Raw genomic sequence first — 18,531 nt, forward strand, 5'->3', positions numbered from 1 at the left:
CTGCAAGCATCACCCTCCTCAGTAGCTGGAGACCCGGCCTCAGGGGGGCTGCACTTAAAGTCAAGAGAACATTTGCTAACAAACCAAGCAGTCCATTTCCACCCCACAGAGGGGGCTCAAGCAGTATGTTTTTACAGCTCTCTATGGAAGCCTGCAGTTTCTAATCTAGACTGAAATGGTAGATGAAAGGGATCCATCCATTCATCCATCCAACCATCCATTTATGTATCTACCCTACCATCCATCCACCCATTTGTATATCTACCCTACCAACCATCCATCCACCCATCTATCTAGCCATCTACTTTACCATTCATCCATCAAGCCACCCATCTATCTACCTACCCATCCATCTATCCATCTACTTTTCTATCCATCATCCATCCATCCTACCACCCACCCATTTATATATCTACCTACCCTTCATTCATCAATCCACCCATCCATCTATCTACATGTTCATCCTTTCCATCCATCTATCCATCCATCCATCCATCCAGCAAGCCAGCCAGCCATCCAAACACCCACTCACCCAGGTATCCATTTATCTACCCTTCCATTCATCTATCCATCCATCTATTCACCCATCCATCCAACCATCCTAAACCCACCCACCCAGTTATCCATTTATCTACCCTTCCATTCATCCATCTATCCATCCATCCATCCATCCATCCAATTATCCTAACACCCACCCACCCAGGTATCCATTTATCTACCCTTCCACTCATCTATCCATCCATCTATTCACCCATCCATCCAACCATCCTAAACCCACCCACCCAGTTATCCATTTATCTACCCTTCCATTCATCCATCTATCCATCCATCCATCCATCCATCCAATTATCCTAACACCCACCCACCCAGGTATCTATTTATCTACCCTTCCACTCATCTATCCATCCATCTATTCACCCATCCATCCAACCATCCTAAACCCACCCACCCAGTTATCCATTTATCTACCCTTCCATTCATCCATCTATCCATCCATCCATCCATCCATCCAATTATCCTAACACCCACCCACCCAGGTATCTATTTATCTACCCTTCCACTCATCTATCCATCCATCTATTCACCCATCCATCCAACCATCCTAAACCCACCCACCCAGTTATCCATTTATCTACCCTTCCATTCATCCATCTATCCATCCATCCATCTATCCATCCAATTATCCTAACACCCACCCACCCAGGTATCTATTTATCTACCCTTCCACTCATCTATCCATCCATCTATTCATCCATTTGCCTATTCAGAATTCACTTAGCACCTATCATGTGTCTTACTGTTTAGTCCCAGAGGGTCCAGATGCACCAACCTGGTGTCTGCCCTTAAGACAGACACAGACACATAAACAGATGCTTGTGAAACATCGGGTACAGGCATTCTGTGTGGATGGCACTTAGCCAACAGGACCGTGCGCCGAGGTTGTGCAGTGCACTATCCCTGCACCATCTCATGAAGGGCTTCCTGCTGAGCCCCTTGCCAGCCTTCCCTGCTGCTTCCTATCCCCTTACTTTTGCATGTTCTAGAAGTAACATCCTTCCCTCCAGTCTAAATATCCAAATCCCACCTGTCTTCAAGGTGCAGCCCAAAGCTAAAGCTTCCTGTGTGTCCCTGAGAAGCACTTAACACACTGTACCTCAACAGCCTTCTTTGTCTGTTTCCTCTAGACTGGGGGCTCCCTGGAGGGGCAGGGGGCCTGTCCTGTCCTGTTCACATCAGCATCCCCACACAGACCCAATGCAAGAGCTGATGCTTTTGAGAAGTGTTTGCAGAAGGAAGAAATGAAGGTAGGGAGGGAAGGAGGGGGAATGGTCAGAGCTCCCTTTCGTGACCCACCCACCAGGGATTCTGGGCCCTGGCCGTCTGTCCTTCTGGCCTGGTGAGCTGCCTTCCCTCTCTTCTGTGGATCTGCATGTGACACCTGGCACCTTCTTTGAGGATGAATCCTAGCCCATGGTGAAGGTGCCCTCTTGCTGTCCCCAGCCCCAGGCCACAGGATCCCCACATCTGGATGGGGACTGACCTACCCCTTCCTGGGTAGGAGACTTGCCAGACTCAGCCATAGGAAACTGACAAGTCTTTGGAAAGCCCCTGGCCCTGCCCTGCACAACCAGCCCCCACCCCAGCGATTCTCAGCCCAGTGGGGGCATTTGGGAGTTTCTTCAAGGAACTGGCTCATCTCTGGGGGGGCACCCTGGGAGGTAGAGCTCCTGGTTCATCACTTTTCAGTAATGGCCACTTAGAAAACCTGCCTGTTAGAGAACCTCTAAACAAAGACCAAGGGCCACAACCTTGACCCTTGGCCCTGGGCACGAGACCACATTTCCAAGCACACACCATTTAATGTTTAATCTCCTGTGAGGCTTCCAATTGCTAATGACACGACATTAACTTGAACAAATAAGACCATTCAGAGGAGCCGACCTGGAATCTGTGAGGTGTCAGCCAAGCCATCACAGTCTCTCTGGCCACAAGGTTCTCGGCTTGCCCAGTCTAGGGGCAGGGGGTAAAAAACCATCCTAGTTCCCCAGCTGTCTCGGGGTGGGAATGCAGTGGGGGCCGCAGGAGCTTGGAGCCTCACCTAACTCCCTCCTCCACCCACCACTCCCAGTTTCTCAAAAGGGAACTTCGCCAAGAAGTCTGCCCACAGAGCTGACGCCCTACTCTGCCTGCACCCACCGGAGTCAGCACTCCTGGGGCTGGGCCCTGGCCACTGTCCTGTCTCCTCCGCTCTCTGAGGGTCAGGGTGATGAACCAGCAACCACCTTTCCTAGCCAGGCTTCCCCTGAAAGCAGCCCCCGGGACAAGGATGCAGGTGCAGGTGGAGACCCCCAGAAGTGCCGTGAGGAGCAGCTTGGGAGGGACAGGGACAGGAACGGGCCTTCATGGGGTGGGGGGGGTATCTGCTGCAGGCAAGGTGGCTCCGTACCGCAGGCCTCTGTGAGACTGCAGAGCATACCCTGGAATTGTCCCCAGGAGGGACACCTGCCTGTCATCTCCCTGGCTGGAGGGCCATTCAGGGGCATCAACTCCCAGCACCTCTAGTTGACCCCTCCTGTGGCCAGAGAAATGCAGAAAGCCAAGACGGGGCGCAGTGACCCCCGCCACCATTCTGCAGATCCCACGAGCCAGGGGCTGTGTGGGTGAACCTTTGCTGCCACTGCCTTCAGCTCCTGGGTTAGCTCTGCTCACTTGGAAAACTGCCAGGAACACTCCACCATCCCCATTTCAGAGATGAGGAGACTGAGGCCCAGCCTGGCCATGTGGCCTCACCAGGTGATGGTGGAGCTGGGTGTGGGCTTTGAATTTTCGGGCCGTCTCCCTGAGTCTCCAGGTACCAGCTGCATCTGTAGGACTCTGAGCTCAGAGGCAGGGAGAGACCCGCAGAGGCTGCCCTTCTTCTGAGTCCAAGGAGGCCACCGTGGGGGACAGGAGGGCAGGATGGGAGACGGGAGCCCCAGGGCCGCCGGACCCAGCTGACACGGAAACCCTCCCTCTTTTCATCCAGAAGTGGAGGGAAAGGGGCCGCTGAACACAATCACGGCCACATGAAACTCAGAGAACACTCGAGTAAAGATCTGGTCCCTCGGCCGTTCCTGGGCCCCAGCCAGGCAGACCAGGGTCTCTGAAGCATCTTCATCAAGAAGGAACTTCAGTGCTTTCCTCATGGAAACACTCCAGCTGATTAGGTGGAAGAAACACTCCAAATAATTGACAGCAAAACCACGAGCCCCGAACCCCCCTTGCAGACCACAGGCCTCCTCCTCCTCTCCTTCCCGCTCTCTTCCCCTCCCCGCCCGCATCAGGTTTCCCGGCTTGGCCCCGATACAGCCCTGGAAAGAAAGCGCTCCCCAGAGCGGACCTTGTTCACCCCTTTGCTGAGGGACTCAGGGTAGGGGAGGGGCCCAAATGTGCCAAGAGTGAAAATAAGCCCTTTCCTTCCCTCCCAGCTCACGGCCTTGGCCCAGGGTCCCATCCTCCCGTCTCCCAACCCCTCCAGGTGGCCTGGTCCTGAGCTTCTGAAGGTCCCTGGGAATAGGTCGGCCAGCAGCGGAGAGGAGAGGAGAGGCTGTGGAAGGGGCCGTGGGTGGAGCTGGCCTTTAATTCAGAGCTGTGAGCCGGGGGGTGGGAGGGCAGCTGGGGTGGTACAAGGGTGCAGGTGGGTGCGGCTCATGCAGGAACTTGACCACAGCCCACGGAGCTTGACTGAGCTCTTTTGGTGTCAGCCGAACCAGAGGGGACCCTCGGAGGAAAAGACACCACACACTGCTCTGCATTCCCTCGTGGCCTGGGAGAGGGGCCGACACAGACACAGACCCCCATGCCCAATTCCAGTGAGGGTCTCTGAGATCACCCTCTAACCCTGTGTGGGAAGGGCGCCCTGAGCACCCCCTGGGGCTGGGGCCACCATGGGCCACTGCATTATCTTCCAGACTCTGCTCAGTTAAAAAGGACAGAGGAAGACCACTGTCCACACAGAGGTAGCTGTGTGTCCTCAACGGGTCCAAGCACCCAAAGGCACCCTCCCCAGCCTGGCCACTCCACCACTGCCCTACAGAACTGCATGCCACGCCCATGTCATGGCAGACAATGCCCAGGGTGTGTGTGTGTGTGTGTGTGTGTGTGTGTTGTGTGAGCATGCACATGTTGGGTGTGTGTGTGTGTGTTGTGTGAGCGTGCACATGTTGGGTGTGTGTGTGTTGTGTGAGCACGCACATTTTGGGTGTGTGTGTGTGTTGTGTGAGCACACACATGTTGGGTGTGTGTGTGTGTTGTGTGAGCACGCACATGTTGGGGGGGTGTGTGTGTTGTGAGCGTGCACATGTTGGGGGTGTGTGTGTGTGTGTGTTGTGTGAGCATGCACATGTTGGGTGTGTGTGTGTGTGTTGTGTGAGCGTGCACATGTTGGGTGTGTGTGTGTTGTGTGAGCACGCACATTTTGGGTGTGTGTGTGTGTTGTGTGAGCACACACATGTTGGGTGTGTGTGTGTGTTGTGTGAGCACGCACATGTTGGGGGGGTGTGTGTGTTGTGAGCGTGCACATGTTGGGTGTGTGTGTGTGTGTGTGTGTGTTGTGTGAGCATGCACATGTTGGGTGTGTGTGTGTGTTGTGTGAGCGTGCACATGTTGGGGGTGTGTGTGTGTGTGTTGTGTGAGCGTGCACATGTTGGGTGTGTGTGTGTTGTGTGAGCACGCACATTTTGGGTGTGTGTGTGTGTTGTGTGAGCACACACATGTTGGGTGTGTGTGTGTTGTGTGAGCACACACATGTTGGGGGGGTGTGTGTGTTGTGAGCGTGCACATGTTGGGTGTGTGTGTGTGTGTGTTGTGTGAGCATGCACATGTTGGGTGTGTGTGTGTGTGTGTTGTGTGAGCATGCACATGTTGGGTGTGTGTGTGTGTGTTGTGTGAGCGTGCACATGTTGGGTGTGTGTGTGTTGTGTGAGCACGCACATTTTGGGTGTGTGTGTGTGTTGTGTGAGCACGCACATGTTGGGGGGGTGTGTGTGTTGTGAGCGTGCACATGTTGGGGGTGTGTGTGTGTGTGTGTGTTGTGTGAGCATGCACATGTTGGGTGTGTGTGTGTGTGTGTTGTGTGAGCATGCACATGTTGGGTGTGTGTGTGTGTGTTGTGTGAGCGTGCACATGTTGGGTGTGTGTGGGTTGTGTGAGCGTGCACATGTTGGGTGTGTGTGTGTTGTGTGAGCACGCACATTTTGGGTGTGTGTGTGTGTTGTGTGAGCACGCACATGTTGGGGGGGTGTGTGTGTTGTGAGCGTGCACATGTTGGGGGTGTGTGTGTGTGTGTTGTGTGAGCATGCACATGTTGGGTGTGTGTGTGTGTGTGTGTTGTGTGAGCATGCACATGTTGGGTGTGTGTGTGTGTGTTGTGTGAGCGTGCACATGTTGGGTGTGTGTGTTGTGTGAGCGTGCACATGTTGGGTGTGTGTGTGTTGTGTGAGCACGCACATTTTGGGTGTGTGTGTGTGTTGTGTGAGCACGCACATGTTGGGGGGGTGTGTGTGTTGTAAGCGTGCACATGTTGGGTGTGTGTGTGTGTGTGTGTGTGTAAGCGCGCACATTTTGGGAGGTGTCAGAAGAGTAAACAATTCAGGTGCTGGTGAGACACACAGAAAAGACACCTAAATGGCCTGAGAGGTCGGGGGGACTTCCTGAAGGAGTCAATGCCAAACCCCAGGACCAACTTTAGCCAGAGGAGCAGTGCTTCAGGCAGGGGCACAGCATGTCCTGGCCGAGGAAGACAGGAGCTGATGGGCTCAGGCCATGCTAGCAGTGGCCGCAGCGGGGGGGTGGGATACGTGGCAGGTGGGGTGCCTGGAGAGAGTCTGGAGAGGAGGGTGGGGCTAGGCCAGGACCTTGGGGTGCCTCGTGCCCTGTCAGGGCATCCACCTCCTCTCCACCGCCTGACCCTGCCATTTCCTGACACAGGGAGACATCAGCCCTGCCTGGACCCTCAAAGCCTGGGAGGCAAAGCTTCTGCATCCTCCGGCCCCTTTGTCTCGGGATCCAGACCCACTGAATTGTTTCATTTGCCCAAATGCACCCAGCTGTCTCATGACCCTGACACAGATCCTGCCTTCCCTGAGCTGGAAACTCTTATGCCCAACCCGGCCTCCCCTTTCAGGTGTCAACTCACCTGTCACTTCTTCTGGGAGAGGCTTCCTGGTCACGTCCCAGGAAAGGGGGCCCCACTGCCTGTCCCTCAGCTCCCTGCACTGCCTCTACCCCCAAGGTCTCAGCCTGCTCACTTCCCTCCCTGCATCTAGCTGTGGGCTCGGTGGAGGAGGGCCCTCCTGTTTCTATTGTCCCTCTGCCCCCAGTGCCAGCAGAGGGCCCGGCACGCAGGAGGGGCCTCTAAACGTTGGACAAAACCACAAAGGAATGGCCAAGGGACAGGAGCCTCCAGGAGGCAGATCTTCGCTGGCCCTAAGGGAAGCTTTCTGACTTTGCTAGTGGTGAGTTCCCCATCAGGGAAGGTATCTGAGCAGAATCTGAGCGGCATTTTGCCAGGGATGGAAAGAGGTGGTCTGTGTCTCAGTGGCAGCAAGGAGCTCTACTTCATGTGGCCCCTGCCCTCATCTCCCACTGGGGTTTGCAGCCCCAGGCAGGGGAGTGGGAGCCCCTTTGCAAGAACAGGGGCCTGGATTCAGGTGAAAGGAGGCAGGAGTTCTTTCGGATCTGTGCTGGACTCGGCTCTGGAGAAGCAAGCCCTGCTTGGCCACCCTCAGCCCACTGGGCAAGCAGGATCACTGTGAAACTACAGCCCTGCTCAGGCCTGGCTGAACCTCTGCCACATCTCTGAAACGCCCCCACCCCTACTCAGGCCTCATCTCCGGCCATATACAGACAGTCACTTGTCGGGTGCCTGCCTCCTTCCCAAAAAGGTCAGGCAGCAACATGCATCAGGAGCAGGGGGGTGAATGCCTGACCCCCGGAGCCCTTCGGGGCACCCTGAGCAGGACCCGGATGGGGTGGCGCCGGGCACTCACTGGTCTTGTAGACCACCGGCGGTGGCTCCTATATGGTGGCAGGGTCGAGGGCGGTGTCTCCGTGGAGTGTGATGAGGGGGGTCCTGGCCTGAGCTCCATCGAGGCTCCCGGAACAGGGGGTTGTGCCATGAAGTATGAGCTGCTCTGGGGCAGGGTCTGTCCCTAGCAGGGGCTGGTTCTAGGCTCCGAGCAAGCAGGCAGTGGGAGGCGGGTGGGAATGTGTGTGATGGGAATGGCCCCCAGCGCCCTCGCCAGCACGGAGGGCAGAGACCAGGGCTGCTTTTTTTTGTTTTGTTTTGTTTTGTTTTGTTTGAGACAGAGTTTCGCTCTTGTCTCCCAGGCTGGAGTGCAGTGGCACAATCTCAGCTCGCTGCAACCTCTGCCTCCCGGGTTCAAGCGATTCTCAGCCTCCCAAGCAGCTGGGATGACAGGCGCCTGCCACCACGCCCGGCTAATTTTTTTGTATTTTTAGTAGAGACAGGTTCCCACCATGACAGTCAGGCTGGACTCGAACTTCTGGCATCAGGTGATCCGCCCATCTCACCCTCCCAAAGTGCTGGGATTACAGGCGTGAGCCACCGCACCCGGTCGAGGCTGGGGTTTCTTAACCTCGAAGTATCACTGGGGGTCACAGGACTGACCCCTGCTTATCCTCCCAGCACTCCAGAAACTTCTTCCAGGTGTGGGTTTCCTGTCAACCGTGGCTGATCAGCATCACTCAAAGGAAGGGCCCCATGCCCCGGGTCTGTCCCCACTGCTGGCAGTTACTCACCTCTGTCTCTGCAGCCACCCTGAGCAGGCCCCAGATGGGCAGACCCTGGCACAGCAGTTTCAGCAGTTTCTGCCTCTGTTGATTGGGACCCTGGGAAGAGGGTGAAGCAGAAAGTATGGAAAATACCAGGAAGAGGATAAACCGAGGCTCAGTCCCAAAGCCCAGGACGAGCCCAGACAGCCAAGAAGTGATGGCCTTCGCTCTTGGGGGTGTTCAAGGTGTGTTTCCTGTGTTTAATGGAAGTTCTGTCCTGCTCTGTGTCTGTGTGATGGGCACGGCGCTCAGTGGGGTCTTTGCTGGGCCTGGCGGAGCTGCTGCCCGCTGCCTGGGCCTGCCAGTGTAAGACCGGCCCCGAGGGCTGCCCAGCCTCGCCCACCCCTGCTGGCTGCTGTCCCTGCTCTGTCTTTTCTAGACTTGGAGGCAGAATGGTGCTGTCCTGACGAGCTTGGATTCCAGAATCAGAATGATGGGAATTAAAATCCTGACCCTAACACTTTACTGCACCTGCGCCCCAGGATGGGCGGCTCAGCCTCTCTGAGCCTCAGTTTTTTCATCTGAAAAATGGAGACACTGACAATTCGAATTTGTCCTGAGACCCGCCTCAGTGGGAGGTAAGCAGTGTGCCCGGGGCCATGCCTGGCGTTAGTGTGCAGGTCAAAGTGAGTGGGGAGCCCCTTCCCTCCTGCTGTTCTCCTTGGGCATCTCCTCAGCAGCTCAGCAGCTCACAGGGTTCCTGGAGCCGAGACTTGGGGCCCTTGGAAACACCCTCATGGTTTTGGCCATTGTGTTCCCAGAAGGGCAGGTGACAGTTTGAGGACAGTAAATAAACTGACAGGAGGGGAGCGAGGTGACCCCTTCACCTTTGGTCCCATCAGCCGGGCCTTATCTCCCCTGTCTCGGGCCTGGCCTCAGTCTGTTTGCCCACATCGGGGCAGATGGACAGTGGGTAAACACAGCCCAGAGGGCTAGCGGGGCAAGGGGCAAGGGGCGGCCCCCACTGGGAGAAGCCAGGGGCAGGGGTGGGGGATGAGGGCCAGGGGCCTGGGCCTGTGGCGAGCACTGGCCAGATGCAGCCAGGGCCAGAGTGGGCACCAGGTCTTGAAGGAGAAGACCTCCCCAGGGCTGCCCCCTGCCCAGGGACCATGGCCCCCATCCCCCATCCCACAGCAGGAACACCAGGGCCCAGAGACAAGGGCTGGCACCACACGGGCACCCATCAGAAGCAGTGCCAGGGCTGCATGCCAGCTTCCTGCCTGCTCAGTCCTCTAGTATGTGGACAGGGAGCCCCGAGGCATGGGGGCCTGGGGCCTGGGGATCGGGGGGCCAGGGGAGGTGGGGTGCCCTGCTCTCTGCTGCACCCCCAGTCCCATCTCACCCAGAGCTCCCAACCCAGGCTGTCGTCCAAACAACTTCAGGGAGAGAACTGGTTCAACTCTTCAGTGTTTTTGCTTTGAATCTTTTCTCCGACAGCCACTGGCCTTCCAGAAACTTCTGAGAAAACCAAGACCTAGGCCAGTCCCTCTGGCCACCATAGTGTCAGGGGGCTGGGGGCTCAGAGGCTCACTAGTGGTTCTCACTGAGAGAAACAGATGTGGTTTGTGGTAGAAGGACAAACACAGTGCCCTAGAGGGCAAGCCTCCCCTCGGCCCGGCCATGCCAGGAGCAGCTGGCCCACGGCCCATCCCGCTCTGCCATCTGCCCAGATGGCTGTGGAATGGGCATTGTGAGCCCTAGCAATGGGGCAGCGGGGAGGATGCTTGGACAGCAAAATGGCCAGAGAGTGCACCCCGTGCCCCCTGAGCCGTATTTCCAGAAGGAATCAGAGCTCACAGCCCCTGACAGCTGCAGCCCAGACCTGGGCATGGTGCAGCTCGATCTGGGTGTGGCCACCAAGCACACCCACACTTACCTGTCCAACAGGCAGCCTCAGACCTACCTGGGACCCTGGACCCAGCTCTCATTTCTCTCCCAGTCCCCACCCCAGCAGCACCGCAGTGGGCTCTGCCTCGTTCCCTCACCCCATGATTCCTCCTGCCTCCAAGGGATGACCCAGGTCCTAATGCCATTCATTCATTGTCCTGGGGGAGGAGGGACAATGGTTAACCCAGCACCTGGTACTCGTGGCCACCAAGCTGGTTCCAAGGATCTAGTGGGGAATGAGGGGGGCTGCAGCCTGTGCCCTGCGGCCCACTCTGCTCTAAGTCCACATGGGACCCCATTGCCAGGAAGCCACGGTGTCCGCTCAGCTACCACCACACCTCAAGGGAACACCTTATCAAATCAGGCCATGCGTCTACGGAGGACTCAGAAAAAAGCCCCTGAGGCACGGACTCTTCCTCTTTTACGAGGATACATCTGATCATCATTTCTGGACTTCCACACCAGGAAAATTCCTCCTCTAGGGGATCTTGAGTGTATCTTCTTATTGGCAAAAACTGCGAAGCCCACAGTGCTTTCCTTTCTTGCTCTGGCTACTGGGAAGCTCAGACTCACATTAATGACCAATAACAGCAGTAGCTCCTCTTTGGCTTCTGAGGTAATTCTCTCTCCTCTTCCCACTAGACTATTCCCGAACTTTCTCTTCAATGTTCATGTTTCAGTTCTATGTTTCAGTATATATCGTTTTTCAGATTTCCAACTTATACACAGAAAGTGGCTACTCAGCCACCTAACATTGTCTAGGAAAAATTTCCAATTGTGTCCTCAAAATGCCCACGTGTGTGGGCTCGCACATGGACACACACACACACACAGTCTTCAGAGCCTCCCCTGAAAAATAACACCTTCCCTACCTGCCTCGTGAATATTAACTTGTTATTCTCACAGATCCCCCCAAGCTCCAACACCATTTTTAGCAATGCCGCGTCCCCCGGTGCACAGTGCTGGGGGCATCAGGGCACACAGGGCTGCGGCTGTCAATCCTGCTCTGACCCATAAACGCCTGGTCTTGGGGAGGCCCACCCAGCTCCCCGTTGTGCACCTGGAAAACAGGAGTTAGTGATTGTGCCTCTCGGTGGGGAGAGCGGAGGCCCCAAGGCCTGAAATCTGGGCACCCCCTTTTCACCCTGGACTCCTCACTCTGTAGACTCTGACAAAAGTCCCAGACACTCCCAGCAGAGAGAGCCCCACAGTCTGGGATACTCCCAGCAGAAAGAGCTCCACAAAGAGCTGGTGGGAGCCAGGGTGCCAGGCAGGAACCGTGTGACCACTTCCCGCACAGTGCTGCCCTCCCTGGCTGCCCACTCCAGCCTCGGGGCTCCCTGGAGACAGGGCCTCCCTATGGTATCACTCACATCGCCTCATAGGCAGAAGCCAACGCTAGGATCTCGCAGGCCCCAGGGAAATGTCCCAAACCCCACTTCCCCTTCGCTGCACTCCGATCCTAAGCCCCCGAGGTCATGGGCTCCCCTCATCCCACAGGGCTCAAAAAGTCATGCAGCTGGTGAGCCCACTCATTTGAGGACAGTGATGAGGAAGCCAGGTCTTGGAAAAGTTGAACTGAAGGCAGAGGAAGTATCAGGCTGCACAGGTCCCCTGGGCCCACCTTCCTGCCCAGCACCAGGCTCCCGGCTGATCCCGTCCCAGCCACACTGCAGAGCGGCCTCTGCTAATCCTTGAAAATAATTCATCCCCCAGCTGCAGAGTGCAGTAAGGAGAAGACCATCAGTATTAATATTAGTTATTGTTATTGATTTCAGCTTTAGAGAATCGATTTTCAGTCCGGGCCCCTTTTATGAGGCTCTTTGCCAAAGACGCATGGATGCCACCCGCCTCCCCTTGAAGCTGGTCCTCTCAACTAGGCCGGGCCTGCAAAACTCACCCCAAAGAGGAGTGAGAGTCTTGGGTGGATGAACCCTGGGGGTGCAGACAGGTGAACTAATCTTCTCTCTGTCTGTCCTCAACAAAGAGCTAACTCCAAGGCCTGGACCAACCGGCATTCACTCGGGCCAAGCATTCCTAAAATGTCCCCACTGCTCTTTCTCTGCCTCCCCGACTCCCACTTGCAGGATCATCCCGAGCATTTGCTGAAGCCCCACAAGACCCTGCCTGACAGGCCTCTCCCGATAGACCCCCTGCTGAGCCCTCCCCTCCCCCAACCAGCAACTCTCACCGCCCACCCCCCACCCCCCCCGCCACCCAACCCCTACCTACCGCCGGCCCCCCTTCCTTCTGGAATCCCCTGGGCTCCAAGGCTCCACTCTGGGCTTCCGCCACAACCCAGCCTCAGCCACACACTGGGGGCTGGCAGGGGAGGGTGTCAAAGCTTGGTCCTCGTGCTCCTTGCCCGCAGGGACCAGCTCTGAGCCTGCCTTGGGCCTGCACAGCCTTGTTGAAAGAATAGTGACTGCCAGCACTTCTGAGTCCCTACTGCGTGCCCGTCCACAGGACCCTAGAGTGTCAGGGGGCAATCAAGACAAATGATGCTGATTTTTTTTCAGAGAGTAAGTCAGTGTGTTTATGTAGCAAGACCAGCAAAGGGGAACCTGCCACCTTCAGTTATTAATCTGTGCTCATGGGCAACTCCTGTGCCTTCAGGAGCTGTCGTGTCCTCTGAGGCGAAATGACAGTGCCAACCTTGCAAGGACGTTCAAGAAAAGAAATGATATAACCTATCTAAAATGCTGCCCAGGTGCGGTAGTTCATGCCTGTAATCCCAGCACTTGGGGAGGCTGAGGCGGGTGAATCACCTGAGGTCGGGAGTTCGAGACCAGCCTGGCCAACATGGTGAAACCCTGTCTCTACTAAAAATACAAAATTAGCCGGGCACGGTGCCTGTAACCCCAGCTGCTCGGGAGGCTGAGGCAGGAGAATCACTTGAACCTGGGAGGCAGAGGTTGCAGTGAGCCAAGATCGTGCCACTGCACTCCAGCCTGGGCAACAAGAGCAAAACTCTATGTCAAGAAAAACTAAAATAAAATGCTTAACATATTTCCTGGCCCTTAGCAAGGTACATAGTAGAAGGTACCAGATATTTTCTTTTTTTCTAAGTCTAGATTTTCATTATTCTGATTTTCCTCCAGTTGAGATTCACCTGCACAAGAATGGCGGTAGGGAACATAACCGCTGCTGTCTTGCTCATACAACTCAGCAGGCGAGGACCCACGTGGAAATGCAATACCTTTAAAAACCCCTTGTCATTGCTTTTTTTTTTTAATTTTAATAGTTTTCGGGGTACAGGTGGGTTTTAGTTCCATGAATAAGTTCTTCAGTGGTGATTTCTGAGACTTTGGTGCACCCATCACCTGAGCAGTGGACACTGTATCCAATGTGTAGCCTTTATCCCTCACCCCCCGCCAAACCCCCTCCGAGTCCCCAAAGCCCATTATATCACTCAAATGCCTCTGCATCCTCTTAGCTTCGCTCCCACTTATAAGTGAGAACATTCGCTGTTTGGTTTTCCATTCGTGAGTTGCTTCACTGAGAATAGTGGCCTCCAGCTCCATCCAAGCTGCTGTGAAAGACATCATTTCATTCCTTTGTATGGCTGAGTAGGAGTCCACGGTGTGTACATACCACATTTTCATGGTCAGTGGGCACTTAGCAACCTAGACGATTCACAGACAAGTGAGATGCGATCTCACCCACCCCGTTGAACAGAAGGGGAAACTGAGGCTCAGGAAAGGAAGTGATTTTCCCAAAGGTGGACCACACTGTCCCACCAAGGGCAGGGGAGGAAGGGGACAGTGTCCCCGTCTTCACACAGAATCTTCTCACCTCCAGGCAAAAGCCTTGCCCTCTGGCCCACAGCACCCACCACCCTACCAGCCTGGCCTCCTGGGGGAGGAAGATGGCATTCTTCCCCTCACCTTCCTTTCCTCCTCCTCCTCCTCCCTCCCTCCTTCTCCCTCCCTCCCTTCACCTCCCCCTCCCCATCCCCCTCCTCCTCCCCCTTCTTCTCCTCCTTCTCCTCCTCCCCCTCACCTTCCTCCTCCTCTTCTTCTCTTGCTTTCTCTCTTTCTCTCTCTCTTTCTTTCTCTCTCTCCTCGATCTCTCTTTCTCTTTCTCCTTCTCTTTCTCTCTCCTATGTCTCTCTCCTATCTCTCTCTCTGTCTCTCTCTCTCTTCCTGTCTCTTTCTCTCTCTCTTTCTCTCGCTTTCTCTCTCTCTGTCTTTCTCTCTTTCTTTCTCTCTCTGTCTTTCTCTCTCTCTTTGTCTCTCTTTGTCTCTCTCTGTCTTCCTCTGTCTTTCTCTCTGTTTCTCTCTTTCTCTCTCTTTCTTTCTCTTGTTCTCTCTCTCTTGTTCTGTCTCTCTTTCTTTCTCTCTTTGTCTCTCTCTCTCTTTCTCTCTCTGTCTTCCTCTCTGTTTCTCTCTTTCTCTCTCTTTCTTCCTCTGTCTTTCTCTCTGTTTCTCTTTCTTTCTCTTTCTTTCTCTGTCTTTCTCTCTCTCTCTTTCTCTCTCTTTCTCTCTCTGTCTTTCTCTCGTTCTCTCTCTCTGTCTTTCTCTGTGTCTTCCTCCCTTTCTCTTCCTCTTTTTCTCTCTTTCTCTCTCTCTTTCTGTCTCTCTCTCTCTCTTTCTCTCCCTCTCTTTCTGTCTCTCTCTCTCTTTCTCTCTCTCTCTCTTTCTCTCTTTCTCTCTCTCTCTCTGTCTTTCTCTCCCTCCCTCCAGCATCTATTGCTTGCAGTGGCTCTGAGACTGAGTCATGGACACAGTCAAGGAAGGCCAAACACTTGGCTTCCGGGTTATCCCCAACAAGAATTTCTTGCCAATGAGGCAATGCCAGGATTTATTAATTCATCCCTTTAACCATTCATATACTCTTCAAAACATTTACCGAGCAGAGACACTAGAAATATCAAAGGACAAAACAATACAGGAGACAAAGCATTTTATAATGACTTTTTTTTTTTTTTTTTGAGACAGGGTCTCACTCTGTCACACAGGCTGGAGTGCAGTGGTGAAATCCCAGCTTACTGCAGCCTCCACCTCCCAGGTTCAGCCAATTTTTGTGCTTCAGCCTCTCAAGTAGCTGGGATTACAGGCGCCGCCTTGAGAGTAGCTGGGATGCCCGGCTAATTTTTGTATTTTTAGTAGAGACGGGGCTTCACCATGTAGGCCAGGCTGGTCTCGAACTCCTGACCTCAGGCGATCCGCCTGCCTCGGCCTCCCAAAGTGCTGGGATTACAGGTGTGAGACACCGCGTCTGGCCTATAATGACTTTCAAAGAATAGAAACGCAGCCCTCAAGAAGTAGCCAGCAGGGCAGGGAGCCCTTATGCTCCAGAAGATGTCACTTTGAACTCTGTGACCCCTGTATTTGCTGCCACAAGGAACACACGTCCACGCAGGTTCAGACTCCAGGAACCACTTGAGGGTGGGGCCCCACACGTCCCCGCCCTCAGTTAACTGCCTGGGGGCTGCCAGGCTCCCCAGCCCACCCCAACCCGGCCTCTCAGCACAAGAGGATGCCCTGACATCCTTCGTCAGGAGCAAACCATGAAACCCCTCAGGAGCCCAGGCGGTAGCAGGGATGCAGGGATTCAAGGACTCTGCTGCCCCAAGGCCCTTCAGGGTTCCCACGCAGCACGTTAGAGCCCCACTGTTGTCACCCCCAGCGTGGTGCACAGGGTGCCTGAGGTTTCCAAGGTCACCCTGCCATTAAGAAGCAAATCTGGCACCCAGTCTCGGCTCTGCTGGGCCCCGAAGCTCACATCCTTCCTGAGGGTGGCCAGCTGTGGCTGTGGGCCACCTCCCCTGGGCAGTCCCCAGGCCCAGGCATTGGAGGGATGTTCCCCGGATCCAACCCAGGAGTCACCGGACACTCCGGAAGCAGCTGTCACTGAGGCCCCGCATTTCCTCCCAGCGGTGTCCCCATGACACCTCCTCCTGCCAGGGCCACCCCCGACCTGCCCACTTGTCCTGGTTCCCAAGCCCATTCCTTGACCTCTGCCTGTGCTTCAGGGTCACACCTTCTGCAAGGGAAGATGAAGCCTGTGAGCGCTGCCAGGCTGCCCAGGGTTTCGTGCAAGTGCGCGTGCATTTCTCTTCTGACCACTGCTGTTTCTGGCCACAACTGAGCCACAAAAAGTCTCCCGGGACCGGTGGGCTCACCCTCCACGCCCACCGCCAATGCACCTGTCCCTTCCCGCAGACTTAGGGGGGCGGCACAATGTCTTCTCCTGCAACACCAGCCTCAGAGTCCACAGCCTTCCAAGCGGCCAATAAATCCTGCTCTTACTGGTTAATGAGGGGTCAGTGTCCCCGGGCCTCCATCTCTTGGGTGCTCACTTTGACTGGGCTGTGCGTCATCACTGCCAAATGAGGGCTGCTAGGGGCCCTGCACAGCTGACAGCAGGTGCACAGGCCCGGGGTGGGAAGGGCGGGGCCGAAGTAGCTCAGGAACCACGCCAAGGGGTCGAATTGGGTCTTTAAGTAATTATCTCAACCCCTCCTTAAAAGCTACATTGGGTAAAGTGACTTTAAATATTGTTTTAGCCTATTACCAGCCTATAAATTAATCGCTCGCTGCACACAGAGGCGTCGTAACTGTGGCCGGGAGAGAGCAGTGCAGTAATTATGCACAAGGCGGGAGACTCCTGCAGAAGCTGCATATTTTACACTTAAATTATAATTAAACTTAGAGGAATCTCTTCCACCCAGTGCACAAATATAATCTGCACCAGCCTCCTGAGAGCTGTGACTCTCGTCAATTTATGTATTTGCTGTTGGAAGACGCCGAGCCTGAAGTCATCGCTGTCTATCCGTGACTGGGCGAAGTCATCACTGTCTATCCGCGCCTGGGTTGCAGACACGGGAAGGACCCCAAATGCAGCCTCTGCAGCAGCCCCATTGTGCACAGATCTGTGGTTATCAAACCTAAAAATCCAGAACCTACCCAGCAGCCTGCACAGAAGAGAAGCACAGTGAGCTTCCAGGGGCCCCGGGGCCGGGAGCCAGGGGCCAGGCACTCGGGAGGCTCCTGGAGTCTGGACCTGAGCGGAGGAGGAGCAGAAGCCCTGCGGCCGGGCACGAGCGATGGGGGCTCACAGGAGGCCCCGGGGCTGGCCGGACTCGGTCTGGGAAGGCCTGGAGACAGTGCCCAGTGGAGTCAGGAGACCGAGCACCCTGCCAGGACGGAGTACTCGCTGCTCTTGTACGCCCACCCCACCATGGAATCTTCCTGGTTCTTTAATTGCTAAGCCTAATTAAAAAGTGACAATGCCATAAATGGCCTCTTTTAGAAACTTGGAGAGGGAGGATGGGTCTGCCCTGTGCCTTGCCATGCTCCTAGGGACAGTTTTTGTTTTTGTTTTCGTTTTTGTTTTTGAGACGGAGTCTCACTCTGTCACCCAGGCTGGAGTGCAATGGTGCAATCTCGGCTCACTGCAACCTCCGCCTTCTGGGTTCAAGCGACTCTCCTGCCTCAGGCTCCTGAGTAGCTGGGACTACAGGCATGTACCACCACGCCAGGCTAATTTTTGTACTTTTAGTAGAGACAGGGTTTCACCATGTTGGCCAGGCTGGTCTCGAACTCCTGACCTCAGGTGATCCACCCACCTCAGCCTCCCAAAGTGCTGGGATTATAGGTGTGAGCCATCGCGCCCGGACTAGGGACAGTTTTGCTGTGTCCCCAAGGATGGGCTTCACGACCACCCTCCTCTCATCTCCACATGGAAGTCAATAATAGCAAGGGTTATTGAACAGTAAGGGTGTGGTGAGGGACGATCTTCCAGACTCCAGTGCCTGCTCCTACTCATAGCCCTTCAGGGAAGGGCTTGGACCTGGGGCATAGCCTTCCGGTCATCAGGCAGACACAGCCTGCTGCCACTTAGCAAGTGCTCCCCATTCACTGAGCGCTTCCCCGGGGCAATTCCTCTGCCCAGATCCTCAGCAGAAGGTGCTGTAGGTGCCATTGGCCCCTCTGACAGCCAGGAACATTGAGACCCAGGGAGGCCAAGGAGTAAGGCCAGAAAGTGGAGGAGCCGAGATTCAAGAAGCTTTGGACTCCAAGACCCAAGCTGGCGCCCACAGCAAGCAGTGGTGCCCACCTTGGGTGCAGTGGGAGCAGACAGAGTGGGCCCTGCCCTCCTGAGTCAGGAAACCGCTCCCCCAGCGCCGCCCTTAGGTCTGGGGTGTTAGTCTGCTAGGGCTGCATAACAAAACACTGTTGACCGGGTGACTTCAACAGCAGAGACTCGTTTCCTGCAGTCCTGGAGGCTGACTCCGAGATCACATTGCCAACCTGGTTGGTTTCTGGTGGGGGCTCCTCTCGAAGGCTGCCCTCTCTCTGTGTC

Source organism: Pan paniscus, chromosome 11 (genome assembly GCF_029289425.2).
Source record: "Pan paniscus chromosome 11, NHGRI_mPanPan1-v2.0_pri, whole genome shotgun sequence".
Lineage (NCBI taxonomy): Eukaryota > Metazoa > Chordata > Mammalia > Primates > Hominidae > Pan > Pan paniscus.